Source organism: Lissotriton helveticus, chromosome 11 (assembly GCF_964261635.1).
Source record: "Lissotriton helveticus chromosome 11, aLisHel1.1, whole genome shotgun sequence".
Lineage (NCBI taxonomy): Eukaryota > Metazoa > Chordata > Amphibia > Caudata > Salamandridae > Lissotriton > Lissotriton helveticus.
This window is the reverse complement of record NC_136072.1, coordinates 40,111,015-40,129,305: the sequence shown is the minus strand read 5'-3', so window position 1 is coordinate 40,129,305 and position 18,291 is coordinate 40,111,015. Positions and strand designations below refer to the sequence as shown.

At 46.3% G+C, this 18,291-nt stretch overlaps 1 protein-coding gene across 1 annotated transcript in view; it reads left to right on the top strand.

Moving 5' to 3' along the window:
* Positions 1-18,291, top strand: part of LOC144790964 (cytochrome P450 2J5-like) — a 466,984-nt gene that overhangs the window by 288,613 nt on the left and 160,080 nt on the right. The gene's annotated exons all lie outside the window — the stretch shown is intronic.

Below are 18,291 nucleotides of genomic sequence, written 5' to 3'. Positions count from 1 at the left end.
GTGGTCGACGGCGTTTCGATCCCCTCAAGGTGGGATCTTCATCAGGACTGGGTTGAGGGCAGTGCTGCATGAAGGCAAAGAAAAGGGTTGGAGCACGGGTGGTAAGAGACAAGGGAGTAAGAAGGGGGTCAGGTGCCTAGGCTGGAGGGAAGGGGAAGCTATCTGGAAGGCTAGATGGTGACTAAGGAATGACCGTCTAAGCGAAGGGGAGGGTAGTCTGAGTATACAGGTAGCCAGGGGCCCGTCCGCGGGTGGTGGTTACTGAAGGGATAAGCCTGTGCCCCGGGGGAGGGAGGTGGAGGGAAGCGGGATGGTCAAGACTGGCAGGCCCATGTGGGAGGGATGCGGGAACATCGCAGGGCTGTGCACCAGGAGGGACAGGGTATGGCATAGTAGGTCGAAAGGAGGCCGAGATAATAGAGGGTCGCCTGGCTTAAAGGGGTGAGGCTCATGGAGAGGCGCGAGGCGAGGAGTGGAACGGGGGACAGCTAGGCTATCAAGGGCTGGAGGGCAAGGGGAGCGAACGGTCAAGGCAAAAACCAGCAAGGGGTACCTGAGATCAGGGCTGCGAAGGAAGAATCATCGAGCGGTGGCGTCTGGTAGAGGTCTGGCGTGGCGCTCGATCTGGGAAGGGGAAATGTGGAGAAAAGTGAGGGGAATGACATGGAAGCCGGGCTATGGGGATCAAAAAAGTACCGAGCTACTCACCAAAGATCGAAGCTAGAGGAGGCCGCTGATAAGGGCGGGGTGGGGTCCAGAGTCGTGTCCTCGTCTGTCGGGGCAAAGGAGGAGGGTTAGAAATGGCAAATTGGACAGAAGAGTCTACGGGGGAGACAAAGGGCGGCCAAGCTTACCGAGATGAGCAATGGATGCAGCTGGAGTAGGGGGTCCGGTAGGTTGAAGAATTCCTGTATTCCAATCCAAGAAGTGATTGGGATGTCGGGAATGAATCTAAGGAAGCAAAGGGGCAAAATAAGGCCGGTAAAGGTGGCGGCAAGGGAAAGCTGAAAACGGTAGCTGGCAAGGAGGAGATCGTACCTCGGCGTGGGGTTGCCACGTTGAATATCCGGGAGTTCTGAGTAACCCGGGAGACGCGGAGGCTTGGCAGGTAGCCTGATGGTGATAGGGCGGGGGCGTAGAAGGGGTGGAAGGCGGAGGTCTCAGGAGCGAGGGAGCGGGTGATTGGCTAAGCGCGCAGGGAGGGGGAGTGCCCGGTATGAGTCATATCAATCGTGAGATTTGGCTCAGGGAGGATTGTAAATCCTGTCAAACCTTCGAAGAAAGGAGAGTGCTAGCCAAGAGAACACCAATCGCAAATGACAGATGGGGTGGTGGGGTGTCAATGTTAGTGTAGAGTGAATCCCAGAAGCGGGGAGGCGGGGGGGCGGGCTCAAGGTATGAAAAGGAGCATGCTGTAGACGTGGCAGATAAAGGCTGTTGACCACGGGAGATTGGGTGTGGTCCAGCAGGGGTATAGTTGGTGTAGTAGGGGGACAGCATTCAGGGAATGTCAAGCGAGTGTCAGGTGTTACCTGTGCAAGTGGCATAGTGATGCGTGGTCAAGCATGCAACATGTAACGAAGCAGTAACATAATTATTAAGGCAACAATTCCATGTACAAATTAGGACGTATTAGCAGTGTATGCACAGGAGGTCTATACAGGCAGGTAACAAGGCAAAAACATACTTATTAAGGCAACAGTTCCCTGTACAGTTTAGGACCTATTAGCAGTGTGTGTACAAGAGGTCTATAGAGGCATGAGAATGATGGAAAGTGGTCATTCAGTGGCGTCAGTTAGACCATAAGTTCAAGAAAGATTAAAAGAAACAGTGGGGATAGGGGGATGGTCAGATGGATATTGTACTGTTACATTCATCAATGGTATTGAGTCCATTGTTGATCGTGTCACAAAAGGTCATCCATTTGCATTCGCATCTGTTGAGGAGGGCTTTGATGCCTCCGCCTCTCTGTGGCAATGTGACCTGTTCAATGACCTACCATCTGATGTCGCTGTCGAGGTGGTCTTTTTCAAGGAAGTGGGAGACCAGGGGTGCCGTAAGGACTTTGCAATTGATCTGGCTTTTGTGTTGGATGATTCTGTTCTTGATGGGTTGTGTAGTCTGACCGATATATAGTAAGGGGTATATGAAAAGGGTCCCAGACCAAGAACATAGAAAAATGTTTTCAATCACATAATTATTTAAATAGAATCAAAAAGCAAATGATGGTGCTCAGTGTTTTTATTGTCACTGCACCAAAGGACATTCAATGTTCGAAAAATCATACATATAGTACACAAATTTGGGTGCGCCCACAGAAGGGAAGGAAGGTGTGTGAGGGAGGGGGTGTATTTCAATTAGTTATACATTACTAATCAAAAATTCATAAAACATGAAATTCAGCATTCAAACCATGATTGTCATAGATCCACAAGGAAGAGGTCAAAAAACACACATGTCCAATAAACCAATTTACAAAAGAAAAGAGACTCCCATAATGATTATTACTATCAAACTGGGGTTAGGAGTTCTTGATTGTAGAGGATGGTCTACGTTTCGACCCAAAGGTGTAGGACTGTAGATCCTTACTCGCGGGTCTTCATCAGGACGTGAGGGACAGGGGGGTGAGGGTAATGTGGGGCTGGTTCCTAGGCACAAATTTAAAACACTAAATTACTTGAAACGGTCTCAAAAGAGTCCCGACATAATCATTCATCAAGACACCCAGAAGGGGTATTTTTAAAAATTAAAGGAAGAATAAAGGGGTTTGGAAGAGAGGTTAGCTTATACTGAGGAAGAGCTCTAGAAAACCAAGTTACGTGGTTTGGTTTACCTGACGATGCAGGTAGAAAAAACGGCCTGCCCGTTGGGCGTGGTCCGTGTTCAAGCGGTCCCTTGTTCCAGTGTGGTATCGTCTGGAAATCATAATGAAGAAACTGACATTGAAGTAACAGGTACCAATTGATTGAAGCATTTGCTACAAGGTCTGGGGCGTGAACAGGGGCGGCCTACCTTAATTGATAGACACAGTGGTAAAGATCACCGATCTTGCCGTCGTGCCTGGCGTGATTTAAAAATCTCACAATTCACTTTTGGATCGTGCCATGTCTGAAAAAAAACCGAAAATAAAATTAAAATTAAAAGCGGAGTTGTAATCATATGAGGGTAGCGGTTTAGACTGGGGGCACACTGTAAAATTGGATCAGGCACTCACCCGTTGTAGAAAACGACAAAAATTACAGGGAGGGACAGTCGGGCGTCTCCGCGCGTCTTCTGATTAAGGATTACAATGTCCCCGTGTAAGTGCGCTCAATGGGTTAATCAGGCACACTCGTCAATCATCTGTAAGACACCAAGTATCAGATGGTATTAGCGTTGCACCCAAGAATCGATTATATGGTAAGCGGGGTAAAGCAACTTCTGCTTTTAGAAACTCACCCGAGGTGAAACAGAGCCGAACTTAGGAGCCGGCGTCTCTCCGCATCTGTCGGCACAACGAGGAAGTGTTGCCCAGGTAACCGGGTTGGATTTCTAAACTCGTAGAGGAAAGACTCTAGCGCGTTGCTAAGAGACCAGGTGGCGTCCTGTAGGAGGTGCGGGGAGGAAAGACTCCCATATCAGTTTAAGCGAGGGGTAGGCCATGTCATTAAATTAAACAATTCCACCAGAAACGTCAGATGCGGACTAATGTGCACCACATACTGGGACCTTCAACCACCGCGGTCAGAGGGCGCACGTGTGTTAGTACCACATCTCTGGCTGTCAGATTATTGGATGCATAAAGAATTTAGGAGGGAAAAAGGCCAATGTTCCGACCAGTCTTGCATAGTAAAATTATAAAATAACGCCCAACACGCACATTTACTGAATATAAGGGATTTTGGTCGCGAACCTGCCAAAACGCGGCGGTCAGGCGCTCGGTATTCAAAAAACGGGAAAGCATCCCTTAATACCACTATTATATCGTGATAGTCTGGCAAAATTTGGGTTACCAATTAAACCATGTTGTAAACCATTGGGGGTGATACTCTACTAACGCGGACCTGCCAAGCATGGTAGTCTAGCGTTCATAGGGCATCAAAGGCACTCAGAGAAATGAATGAATAAAAGAAATATGGTGGAATGAATACAAAAAATACAAAAAGCAGACCTGTCATACATGGCGTTCAAGCGTACAATGTTCCGAGCTTTCTTGCAAAATAACATTATGTCCAACATGCACATTTACTGAATATGGGGGAAATAGAGTCGCGGACCTGCCAAACCACGGCGGTCAGGCGCTCGGTATTCGAAGAAGGGGGGAATAAACATTCCTTACTAACACTGTATTATCATGATAGTCATACACTCATTTTGGCAAACTTTGGGTACCAATTATACCATGTTAGTTAACCATTGGGGTCGATACTCTACTGGCGCGGACCTGCCAAGCATGGTAGTCTAGCGTTCATAGGGCATCAAAGGCACTCAGAGAGATGAATGAATGAAAGGGGTACAGTGGAATGAATACAGGGGAACGAGGTTATGAGGGGTCCGAGGTATTATATTGGACACCTATCAATGTGTGGGACAAGGATCAAAGTGTTGCCATTTGCGCAAAACTACTCTCAGATTCATTCAGGCCCAGAGTGACAGAATCAAAAAATCGGATCCATTTTATCTCCCTTACATTAAGGACCGGTTCTATACTACCACCCCTTGGGCCTAGTTTGACCTGTTCCAAAATTGTCCACTTCAGACTCTCAGGGGGGTGATTGTTGGCATTGCAGTGGTCAACCAAAGGGGCACCAGTGACCTTGCACCTGACACGACTGCAGTGCTGCAGGAAGCGTACTTTAACACGTTGTTGTGTCTGTCCCACATATATCAAGTCACAGGGGCATATTATACAATAAACCACATTGGTGGAGTTACAGTTCGTGTGTGACTTGAGAGGAACTTGGTGTTGTTTGTGGCTAAAGATCTTAGTCTGAATCGTATTTGGACATGCTTTGCAGGATCCACATCGGTAGTGTCCCACAATGGGAGGCAGATTCCACATTGTGGCAATTGATGGTGCTTCCGGAGTCGTGAGGAAAGAGCGCACCACATGGTCTCTAATGTTCCTTGCCTTTTTGAAGGCGTGCAGGGGCGGGCACTCGGTGTTGAGATCCTCAGATATCAGGTTCCAATACTTGTTGATAGTTTTTTTCACCATATTACTTTTTGTGGAGAAGGTTGTTACACAAATGAGGCGTTCCTCCTTATTGTTGGATTTTTCTCCTGATTGTAGTAGAGTTTCCCTGGGGTTGAACCATGCTCTTTTCATGGCTTTCTTGACCAAACGCCTTGGATATCCACGTTCCAGCAATCTGCCCATTAGTATTTCTGATTGTTCCATGTAGTCATCCTTCCTACTGCAGTTACGGCGGATCCGCAGGAACTGGGCGAATGGGAGGTTATCGCGGAGGCCCCTCGGGTGATGGCTGGAGTACAAAAGTAAGGAATTTCTCTCCGTCGGTTTCCTGAAGAGGGTTGTTTGAAGGGTCTCATTATCCACAAAGATTGTTAGGTCCAAAAAGTCAATGGACTTCTTATCAAATTTGATGGTAAATTGTATATCAGGGGACCTCTCATTGAGCCAGTTGAAGAAGGTGGTGATTTCATCCTCGGTTCCTGACCAGACGCAGATGATATCATCTATGTATCTCATCCACATGAGTATTTGAGATCTGAAAGGGTTGGCCTCGGCGAGTATGAAGGTATCTTCGTACATGGACATGAAAATTATGGCCAGGTCCGGGGCAAAGGCCGCCCCCATCGCCACACCCTTGGTCTGAAGATAGAAACAATTCTGGAAGATGAAAAAGTTCCTCATCATAGCTATCTTAAGTAATAGGATGATGAATGATGTGGGTACCCGGACTGGTGCCTCCCGAGTGTCCAGTGCAATTGTCATTGCCACAAGGGCCTCCTCCTGGGGTATGCTGGTGTACAGTGACACAATGTCACATGTTGCCAAAAGGTGTCGGCTAGAGTCAAATGGATGTCCATCGATCAGGTTGATAGTGTGGGTGGTGTCTCTCAGATATGTTGTTGTAGCCTCCGCCAGTGGTTTTAGGAAAAAAATCTATATACCTACAGAGGGGTTCCAGCAATGAACCACATCCAGAGACGATAGGCCGTCCCGGAGGCTGTTGAAGATTTTTGTGGACTTTGGGTAACGTGTAGATGGTGGGGAGTCGAGGGTGCTTCTGGTTCAAGTACTGGAATTCGTGTTCTGTAAGAAATCCTTGTTGTCGACCATCTTGTGTGACCCTCAGGATTTCAGCCATCAGATCTTTGGATGGATCACCGCCCAGTTTTTTGTAGCTGATCCCGTCGTTTAATTGTCGCAGAATTTCCCCCGTATAGTTGTCCAAGTCCTGGACTACAATGGCACCGCCCTTGTCAGCGGGTTTGACAATTATCTCCGTGTTGTTCCTTAGAGATTTGAGTGCGAACTTCTCAGCTCTGCTGGTGTTGTGTTTGACAAATTTCTTATCTCCCAGGATTGTCTTTACATCGCGTAGAACTAGACTTTCGTAGGCCAAGATTCGCTGGGTCATGGCATACGTGGATGGTACAAATGTAGACGGTATCCTTAAGTTAGTTGTGGACGTGGAAGGTTGATGAGGCTTGTCCTTGAAGAAGTATCTAAGTCGTATCTTCCTAAAAAATCTGTGAAGTTTGACCACAGTGTTGAAGGTATCCGGTGTGGAGGTGGGAACAAAGGACAGACCACGACTTAGCACTTTTGTTTCATCCTCCTTGAGAGTGTACTTTGAGATATTAATCACAGGGGAGGTCTTCTCTACCATCTGTAGTTCTTCCTGCGGGTGGATCTTTCCCCGTGTTCCTCCTGGGGGAAGCTCACCTGCTTCGTGCCTCTTCCTCTCCCGGAGTCCCACTCCTGGCCCGCATTGAATTGGCCTCTGCCAGTTCCCCTGTCCCAGTTGTTGCCTCTGCCACGTGGGGGTCTCCATCCTCCCTGTCCTAAAAAAGGGGGTTGATAAGATGGACCGTAGGAGTCCTGGTATCCGTATGCACTACTGGGACCGGCTCGATCAGAGTCCTCACCCGAACTATATGAGGAATCTGAGAAGGTAGTGAAGTTGCGCCTTCCCCGGTAGGCACAGGGGCATTTGATGACGTAAATGACATTAGTCGATCTGCAGTTTGTATGATTCTTAAGGGTGTATGTTTTGTCTTTGTAGGTGAATCCTTTGGTGTTGGAGGTGAGTTCACAGACTGAGAAGTTCTGGCACTTGAAGTGACCAACTACTGGTGGGAGCACCCAGGCAGCAGTTATACTGTGTTTGTCCGTGGTCTTCTGGGGCCAGGTAATGGCATGTACCAAGTGAGACGCCAAGTTATCCCCTCGTTGGTAGGAGAACAGAGGTTCTTCTTTGAACGGTTCGAATTGGCGAAGTATGTGCCAATTCCGCTTGATGATTTTGGCCACCTTGTTGCTGTTGGGACTAAATCTGGAGACAAAGGTAATCCTCTTCAGCTGTTTCTTGGTTTGGATTGTTAGAAAGTGTTCCCTGTGGCAGTACCATGCTCTCTTTCTTGCGCTTGAGATAAGGCGTTTGGGGTAGCCTCTTGCTGTCAATTTTTTGTCTAGGACCTCCGCCTCTCTGAAGTAGTCCTTGCGCCATTTACAATTTCTCCTGATCAGGAGAAATTGTCCATATGGTAGTCCATCCCTAAGTCCTCATGGATGATAGCTACTGTACTCGAGGAGGGTGTTTCTTTCCATCGGTTTTCTGAAGAGACAGGTACCTAGTTTCCCATCTTCGGCGTGTATAGTCACATCTAGGAAAAGAAGGTCGTTGATCCTGCTGTCACATGTAAAGCGTAGATGTTCCTGTGACTGGTTGAGCCAGTCCATGAATGACATTAAGGTTTCCTTGGTGCCATTCCAGATCAAAAGGACATCGTCAATGTAACGACGCCATAAATTGATATTGTTGGAGAATGGGTTGTTACTGTGTAAAATATGTTTTTTTTCAAGGTGATGGACGAAAAGGATCGCAAATTGGGGGCAAAACAAGCGCCCATTGACTCGCCTTTGACCTGTAGATAGAATGTCTCCTTATAAAGGAAGTAGTTGTTCTGGAGTGCGATTCTTAGAAGATCCATGATGAAATCCGTGGGTATCTTCTGAGGAGTTGGTCTATCCATGAGGAGGGATTTGATTACTTGTAGTCCTTCGGCGTGTGGAATATTCGTGTACAGAGACTCGATGTCTAACCCAGCCATGAGGTCAGTCTCTGTGTTGTAGGGCTTGTCATCGATGGTGTTGATTAAGTCAGTAGTGTCCCTGATAAAGGTGTCCGTGATGGGGACAAACTCTTTAAGGATGGCGTCCAGGTATTTGCCAATCGGTTCGAGGATAGACCCACAGCCGGAGACAATAGGTCGGCCCGGTGGATTGTTTTGATCCTTGTGGATTTTCGGGAGTACGTAGATGACAGGGGTACGTGGGTGAGGATTGTTAAGGAAAAGATATTCCTTATGTGTGATAATGTCTCTCAATTCGGCCTGTGTGGTGACGCTTTGTATTTTCTCCCGGATGTCTTGAAAGGGGTCTTTTTGCAAAGGGCGGTAGTGGTCAGTGTTATTCAGTTGGCACTTGATTTCCAGGTCGTATTTGTCTGCTTTCATCACCACAAATCCACCGCGTTTATCTGCTGGTTTAATTATAAGATCGGTGTTATTCTTGAGGCTGAGGAGGGCATGTTTTTTCGTGAGTGAGATATTGTAAGGGACATATTGGAATTAACTTTGTAGTTCTGCAATATCGCGAAGTAGAAGCCGCTCAAAGGCAAGAATTTCAGGTGGCATCATGGAGGATGGTGGGTTGAAGGTTGATGCAGGGTGAAAACGTTGTATCACCGGTTCAATGGGTTCTGGTCCATTTATGAAGAACTGTCGCAAACGTATTCTGCGAAAAAATTTGAGTAGACTCTATTGAAGATCCAGGAAATTAGTCCGTTCAGTGGGGACGAAACTCAGTCCACGGGAGAAAATCCGCGTTTCATCTGCCGTTAGGATTTGGTCAGATAAGTTGAAAATTGGAATTGACTCCGCGAGATTTTCAGCGATGGAGTTGGGGGTAGCTAGTACCATGACAGGTGTGGATACTATTGAGGGCCCCATTGGTAGAAACGATTGCGTGTTTGTCTCTCCCCTGAGAGTTGCGGTTGGTATTGGCGAGTTCTGGTGGGGCGTGTGGTTGGTTGGCCGCGTCTGCGGCCTCTCCCTAAAAAACCTTGGGGGAGTAGGGGAGGTGGCCTGTTCGCCTGGCGTGTAGCACTTGAGCCCTCGCCGGGGTCTGATTCCTCGGCTGAGGTATTGGATGAATCGGAAAAGGTGATCCGTTGATTCTTTCTGAATCTGCCCCAGTTCCTGGATCTAGGCAGCACGTATGGAGTATTATAAAATTCCTCGTTGAGATACGGGTATGTTTGTTCAACTTTGTAAAATTTGATGTCCTTTTGTATCATGGTTGCTTTCTTGTTCAATTCAAAGGTTCCGAATGTAGAGATCGTAGTATTGACCGTTTCTATGAGATTTTTGGCGTCCAGAATGGTGGAGTCTGCCAGGATCAGTTGTTCCAGTTCTTCGATTTCCTTGAGTTCCTGTTTACTGTGTTCAATTGCTGTGTCTATGCCAAGCACCATCCAGTGCCTGAAGCAGGTGGTTGCAAGGTGACGGAAGCTTGTCCTAAACTTCGGGTCTTGGGTGAAGATAGCAGGTGTGTTGCGAATTTGGAGTCCCACTGGGATAACGCCTGATCTGAGGTAGTCTGTTAGCATGCGGGCGTGCAGTTCGGTACGGATCTGTTTTTTTCTTAGCTTCTCAAGTTTTTCCAAGAGGACACGGGAGATGTTGGCAGTGGGGGCAATAGCAGGGGAAATGGATGGTCAGGAAAGGAGAGAAGGACCACCCATAAGAGTTTAAATATATTCTTCTGAGTAGGACAGAGACTCCTTAGACATTCTGGATGTGCGAAGATATCACACAGAGAAAAGGACCATATATCCCCATATACAAGGTGAGTTGGCGAATAAAGCAACATTCAAATATACCAATATGAATAATCTTTAAAATCTACAAAATGTAAGAAAAAGTACTCTGTGATTGCAGATTCGAGGGGGACACAAGTGCAGCCATTGATACTTGCACCCATTATGTAGCAGCGTGATAAAGAAACAGAATATTTATATTTGACCTAAAAAATACTATAGTTAGAAACATGTTGACAAGAAAAATCAATCACAGAAAACCTTTACAGCATTTTAAATAGCATTGTCACAGGACATTCCACACCCCAACAGGCGGTGCCATGCAAGGCGACATTCTAGAATACATATTGTTGGTAATAGAGATGCAGGATTGGGGAATGTGAATTGTTGCTTTTCACTTCGTGTGGGTGGCACCTTTTAAGGAATATTTTATTCGGGTGATTTATGTATTTTTTATTTATGCTTTTATGTTTTACATCAACAAACACATGCAAATATTTGCATAACAGCTGATATTTCCCTAAAGAACCCCACATCATCTCCCTGTACACAAATTTACAGTCTGGTGTAAGTCTCCTTATGGTCTACTTCCTCCTCAGACTGCAACAGGTACTGTACAATTGGTGACCAGATCTCTTTTGGTCTACACTCTGATACAGTTCCATGCTCCATGCATAAAGTATGCATCTGTGGCTCAGCGTTTGTTACATTTTGAATCTTGACTAAGGCCGTATTTATGCAGGGGTGTGTGGTATGTTCTGTTGAGGTGTCTATAGTGAATTACGTTGAGCTTACTGCTTGGTAGTAACTTCCCTGTTTGAAAGTAACTATATTCCCATATTTCATCTGTAAATAGGATGTCAAGGTCTTTGTTCCATTTGTGTCTGCTTTGCTCTGTAGTACTTAGGCTGACCCTCTGCCTCATTCAGTACAGCATTGTTACTAGTTGTTTGGGTGTCTTACGGGCAATTTACTCACATGAGTGGTTTTAAAGTTGGGTGGTTCTAGAGCAAGTCCAGAGTTACATATTTGCTCTTTAGCCTGAGCTGATGGTACAGATGCTAGTCTAATGGGGTCAAGGCAACATTTATCTGAATTTTGTTGGTTGTAAAGGCACAGGGCCTAGGTAGCTACATGAGACATGTAACACACGGGATTGGATACTCTAGCATACATGGGGTTTACATTTCTAAGCTGGAATGTGAGGGGGCTGGGCACATGCACCAAGAGATACAGGGTCCTGTCCTTTCTCCGCAGACATCAGGTCTCGATAGCATGCCTCTAAGAAACTCACCTCACGGACGAAGGGGCTCAGAAATTGGCAAAGAAATGGCGGGGACAGGTCTTCCACTCTTCATTCTCTACCTGTGCTAGGAGAGTCCTTGTTTGGGTGGCCCCGGGGTCCCGTTCGCCATCCAATATGTGGGAGCTGACATGAATGGGGGATGTTGCCATAATGAACACTTATGCCCCAAATGCAGATGACCCGGACTTCTTTCACTCCCTGCAGGAGGTACTGGTATCAGAGCTAGAGGTTCCACTACTTTGGATCGGGGATTTTAATTGTGTCCTAGACCCCGTCCATGACAGGTTCCCGCCCCGCACTGGCACAAAACCAAGGATGACAATGAAACTCCGTGAGGTTATGGGGAATATAGGAGCCCAAGATATATGGTGCCAGAGACACCCAACCCAGAAAGTGTACACCTGTTTTTCATCCACTCATAAAACACACAGTCGCTTGGATAGGGTCTTACTCGCAAATTCTGTTGTAGCTATGTCCTTTGAGGTGACTCATCAAGCGCGATTCCTCTCTGATTACTCCCCTGTGGCGTGTGTGGTTAGCGGAGGGGCCCCGACACGTGGCCCACGGATCTGGAGATTGCCAGCAGAGATCCTTGAGGATCAGGTAGGGAGGCATCACCTAGAAACAGCCATGACTGACTATGTCGACCTAAACTGGGCCGGGTCGGACCAATTGCTGGCCATGAAATGGGAAGCCCTGAAGTCAGTAATGAGAGGGACATGCATAAGCCTTACCTGTTATGTTATGTTATGTTAAAATCGGTTTTATATAGCGCTCAGCTACTCCGAGGAGTGTCCCGGCGCTTCAAGAAACCCGATGCAGAAGTCAGGAGCAAATGAAACAGAGCAGAACAACTATTGAACAAACAGCCAGGACTTCAGCTCCTTCCTGAAAGCTAGCAGATTAAAGTTTTTCCTCAGAGGGACTGGCAAGGAGTTCCAAAGTTGAGGTGCCAGGTGACGAAAGGAGCGACCTCCAATCCGGGCACGTCTGATTGGCGGAACAGATGCCAAGGCCAGGGAGGCAGACCTCAGCACCCTTGATGGTAAGTAGAAAGTCAGTCGTTTCCTGATATATTTCGCACCTGAGTCATGGAGTGCTTTAAAAGCAAGCGTAAGCGCCTTAAAAGCAATCCGTTTTTTAATAGGGAGCCAATGCAATATTTTTAATAGAACCGTGGCACTGGATCTCCGGTGGAGACCGTAAATGGCTCTGGCAGCAGAATTCTGCACTACCTGTAGGCGAGATAGGAGATATTCCGGCAGGCCCAGGTAGAGCACGTTTGCGTAATCCAAACGGGAGCCTATCAGGGCCTGTACGGTACCTTTCCTGTGGTCATGAGATAGCAACAGAAGGAATTTTCTAAGCATTTTCAGGATGCCAAAACACTTCCCAACAAGGCCAAGAATCTGTGGCTTCAAGGTGAGACCATCGTCGATCTGCACTCCTAGATTCTTGGCCTTGGAGGACGCGGCCGCAGGAGGAAACATGGCTGGGGGCCACCAAGACCGCCACCTAGGATCGGGTGGACAGCCGAAAAACAGCAGCTCCGATTTGTCGGAGTTGCATTTGAGGCTGTTAAGTTCAAACCACTCGAACACCGCCCCCAAACAGCCTCTGATCTGCACTCCATCGAAGTCAGAACCCTTCTTGCAGGTGAAGAGGAGCTGGGTGTCATCAGCGTAAGAAACGATCTGGGCGCCGAAAGACTCCGCCAGTGCCGCCAGAGGTGCCATATAGATGTTAAAGAGAGTAGGGCTCAAAATAGAGCCCTGAGGCACCCCTACCTCCAAAGGCGGCACTTCGGCAGAGAACGGAGGGGCCCAGATCGTTTGACGACGGCCCGTGCAAGGTTTGGAAGCAGCATAAACGAGAGCTGCAGGAGTAGGAACGTCGCCTCTTGGAAGTACAGACCTCTGAGACCTCTGATTCGTCGGGGAGGGATGGGGAACGTGGCATCCGGGAACGCATCCATGACATTTGGGACAGGCTTGACAAATACACTCTTACACAATACAGACAACGCCTTCATAGGGAAGGGGCTAAATCAGGCTGTATACTGGCCTGGATTCGCCGCCGGGAACACGTCCCTTCTGCAATTGTGGCTTTGCGGGAGCCCACAGGGAACCTAGTGCTCTCTGAGGTGGGACTGTTGTGGGTGCTCAAATCCCATCTCGAGTTAGTATACACTGCAGACTTAACAATCAGCAAGGCCTCCTATCTCCCTTATCTCCAGGATCTGACCCTAGGGTCTATCCCTAAATAGGTGCAGAAGGAACTAGACGAACCTCTAACACTGGGTAAGGTACAATCCTCCCTGCAGCATCTGCCATTGGCCAAATCTCCGGGTAGTGACAGGATCCCTCCTGAATTCTATCAAGCATTCACAGGTACACTTCCCCGACTCATGTTGCAGGTTTATCTCGAGGCATTTGAACGCGGAGTTCTCCCACCGAGCATGACACAAGGGGAAATATGCATGATTCTAAAGCTGGGAAGGGATGCCCATGAGCCTTCATCGTACTGTCCGATTACGATGATCAATGCAGATGTTAAAATCTTATGTAAGCTCCTGGCCTCTCGATTAGCGCCATACATGACTCACTTGGTCCATGAGGATCAGTGTGGGGTCATAGAGGGGCCAAACACAGCTATGAATCTGCGGTGGCTGAATCAAATTCTGCATGAGGTGCGGGATCGGGGGAACAGATGGTGTTGGTGTCCATTGACCTCGCCAAGGCGTTCGACACAGTGGACTGGGGATACCTTCTTGAGGTCTTGCGCGCTGTGGGGCTGGGTCCCAGATTTTGTAGGTGGTAAACCACTCACAAACAGGAAGGGGTCCCCAGGGGATCTCTTGCCCTTTGTGAGTAATCGAGGAAATATATTTTAAAGAGCAGGCATTGTTCCCAGGGACCACTGCCTGCCCTTAAAAAATGAATCGGAAAAGTTTCATTTTTCTTTTTTAAATGCATCCCGTTTTCCTTTCAGAAAAAAATGGACTGCATTTGAAATAGAAAACTGCTTTATAAAAAAAGCGGTCACAGACATGGTGGTCTGCTGACCCAAACAGGCCACCATCCCTGTTAGTGCTAGCCATTCCCAATGGGGTCGCAAATTGCGACTGCCTCACTAATATTCATGAGACATGCAATTTGCGACCCCATCAGGATTCGCAAACAGTCTCTGAGACACTGTTGCGCATCCCAATATTCGAGTCACAAATGCAACGCAATTTGCAAGTCTCAAATTGGTGGGTCGTACATCTGGCCCCAAGACTTCAAATATGTTTTCCTCAAGTTCAATAGTGCAGCACATTGACAAATTATAGATTCATCCTTATAATCACATCAAGTAATCATCAAGCAATCATTGAAAAGTAACAGGTCTGCATTCCATAAGCCTTCTAATTGATATATTGGAATTAATAGGGGGCAAAATCTTAAATATTTAAGTTTGCAAACAGGTTCCACATTATAGGATAAATATTCCTGAATTAAGTGAGTATATGATTCTAGTGTCTAGTGTGCATGTTTATACTTCTCTAAAGTTATCAGGTTGACTAGTCTCCTATTTTTTCTGATAGTGCGTCTTATTAAGCCCTTGCGCTTAGGTCGAGTGACATTGAAAGGACGAATAATGGAGGCAAACTGTTCTCGGAAGTGAATTTATTTGCAGCCGCAAGGCTCTATTAAGTGGTGTATCCATTCATATTTATTATTTCCATATATATCAGGAATCTGAGAGAGTTTTCATCAGACACCATACAATCACACACATAATTCAACATTACAGCAGTATGACTTGCAGTAATCAATGTCAAAGATAATTAGAATAACAATTTAGTATGCAGCGTAGATGAAAAAAGGTTCAGTAAAAATGTACTTTCTTTTATATACATTTATTAACTTGTCCTGAAAAGCAACTGAAGCATATAAAAAGAGTGTGCAAGTTTAGACTTTATTGCTATTATGAACTAACAAAAGGGTTGGCCTCCATAAACGTTGGAAAATCTCTTAACTTAGTCTAAAAAAACATAGGCTTTTGTTTTAATGTTTGAAATGGGATTTGACCATGTTAAAATGTTATACACTGTAAGCCCTAAGCAGTTATAGCTTCTGACTTCCTCTTAGTCATCAATTTTTTGTCTTAATTGGTTTTGAGACTTGCCAAAGGACATACTTTTTTACCATCCCTTGATTCTCTACTCATTTTTCACACGGTTGGATCCCTGTTGCTTTGGTAACTAAAGTTGTAGGCCAGATTAGGTCAACAAGAAGATAATTATTTCATCTTCATATGTCAAATAGCTATTCAATTTCCCTCCTAGCTTTGGAGATAAGCCTTCAGTGTGGTTGTAAAATGATGACAAATATGCAATGTACCATGAAAGAAATAGAGGGGCTAGGATACAGCCCTGCTTGGGGCCATTTGGGGTTAGTGGCTTAGTTGAAAAAGCCTTCCTTTTTAATTAAATTTGAAGTAAAGTTTTATCATATTGAGATATCAACAAATGCAATATTGTCAGGCTAATTCCCCAGAGTTATTTTTCTGGCTGACCTTATCAACTGCAGAAGAATAGTCAATAGAACATTCATATAGAGATTAAAAATGCTTTTTAAAGCTTTGCCCACCAAATGTTTAAGTGTTATTGTTAGACCTGGCATGTTTTGGTGTGGTTTCCTCTGTCTTTTTGCTTCTGGCTTCCTGTCTTTGACTGTGTGCTGAACTTAGTTTTTGCTGGTTATAGAACTGGGCATTTTACCAATGCTGACCAGTGCTAAAGTGCATGTGCTCTGCGTCTAAAATATGATGGTATTTGGTTTCTCCATGACTGGCATATTTGATTTACTAATAAGTCCCTAATACAGTGCATCACTGGTGTCCAGGGCTTGTAATGCAAATGCGACTAGTGGGCCTGCAGCACCGCTTGTGACACCCACACGAGTAGCCCTGCAAACATGTCTCAGGCCTGCCACTGCAGGCCCTGTGTGTGCAATTTTAAATTTTAAATTGCCATTTCAATCTGCAAGTTCAGCTACTTGCCAGGTCCAAGCCTTTCCTTTTACTATATGTAAGACAACTTTATGGTAGGCCATAGGTAGTCCTATGGGAATGGTACAGTGTATTTAAAAGGTAGGACATATACGTGTGAGTTTTACATGCCCAGTAGTGAAAAACTGCTAAGTCGTTTTTCACTATAGCAAGGCCTATCTCTCCCATAGGTTGGCATTGGAGCGGCCTTGTAACACCTTACAAATGTTTTTTCCAATTGGGAGCAGATAGAAAATTGGAGTTTGGTGTCTCTGGACTCACCATATAAAACACATATTTTAGTGAAGTTGGCTTTTAAATTGCAGGTCAGAAAATGGCACTTTTAGAATGTTGGCATTTTATTATTTAACCATTCTGTGCCTCTGCTTATCCCTAGAATACACATGTGGGTTGGATGACTGGTGGATTCACTCTAGACAGTCACACACAAAGGGAGCTGAGGTGTGGCCCATCGCCGGGCTCCTGAGCCTTCCTAAGCTAGAGGGTGGGAGGAGCTGTCACTTGCATCTAAATAGGGCTGTGTGGGGGCCTACACAAAGAGATGCATACCCCCTGAAGTGTGTCAGGAGCCAGGCCTGGTAAGGGCAGGGTCCTGTGCACTACAAAGACCTTTCTTTGAAGTCTCACTACTTCAGAGGCCAAATAGGGTATAAGTACTGGACCTCTGACACCATGTACTCAGAACACTTCTGGACTGAGGACATTCTGCCTGGAAGAAGAGCTGCTGTGCTGCCAGGAGGGACTGTGACTGTGCTGCTTGCTTTGCTGAGTTGGCCTGCTGCGTCTTGCCTGGGAGTGATAGGACAGGACTTTACTCTCTGCATCCTGCTTTCTAAGGTTCTCCAATGGCTTGACTGAGCTTGCCTCCTGTTGCTGAAGTCTCAGGGACATCTTGCTACCAGCACTTGGGTCCTCTGCTATAAATCCTGTCCTGCCAAGTGGTGCCAAATCCATTCCTGGGCCTTTGGAGGTATATTTGGTGCTGCAACCAAGAAACTGATGCATCGACTCCAAGAGTCAGTTCGGAACTGGCGCTACCCTGCGAGGTTGCTGCATCACTGCTGCCTGCCCCGACTCCGGGGACACCGCATGCCGAATGTGTGACGCAACAACCTTAACTTTCAACGTAGCCCCAACTTTGCCGCAGCGCCTCAGAAGAACCGAGTTTAGAGCATTGCCTCGCTCCAACTCAGATTTGTCCGTGGCCCTGCATAGCTATCTACTGATGCATTGTTTTCAGCCCAGCGGTTTAAAATCAATGCCAGAGAATCAATGCACCATGCTCTCGACATTGACGCATCCAAGGTACTGTACCAGTGTCTGCGTGCTTCCAACCATGCTCCATCACGGGCAGACTGAACGTTTGGATCCCTCCTGGTCAAGCGCAGCCAGATAGCTCCAGTTGGAGCTATTGACTGCTAAACACTGCATAGCAATTTACTATTTAAAAATGAATATCTTGTTCGATTTCTGTCGTTTTTGGTCTTGTTTTACTCAGATAAAAATTGCCTATTTTTCGAAACTGTTGTGGAGCACTTTTGTGGTGTTTTCACTATGTTACTATGTGTGTGTGTGAGTGTGCATTGATACTTTACACATTGCCTCTTTAGTTTAGCCTGACTGCTCTGTGTCAAGATGCCAGAGGGTGAGCACAGTTAAACTTTTTGTGTGTACTACACTTAACCCTTACTAGAGTGTGCGTCCCTTCTTGGACCGGTTGCATACCTCCCCAATTAGAGACCCGATTTCTAACAGCTATAATATGGTCAGCCATAGAACAGCCATTTTGACTGAATGAAATTAAAATATGGTTGTTAGCAGAAGTGTAAAGATTATCTGCTATGTATTTTGCAAAGAGCTTTCATCTGCGTCAAGGTG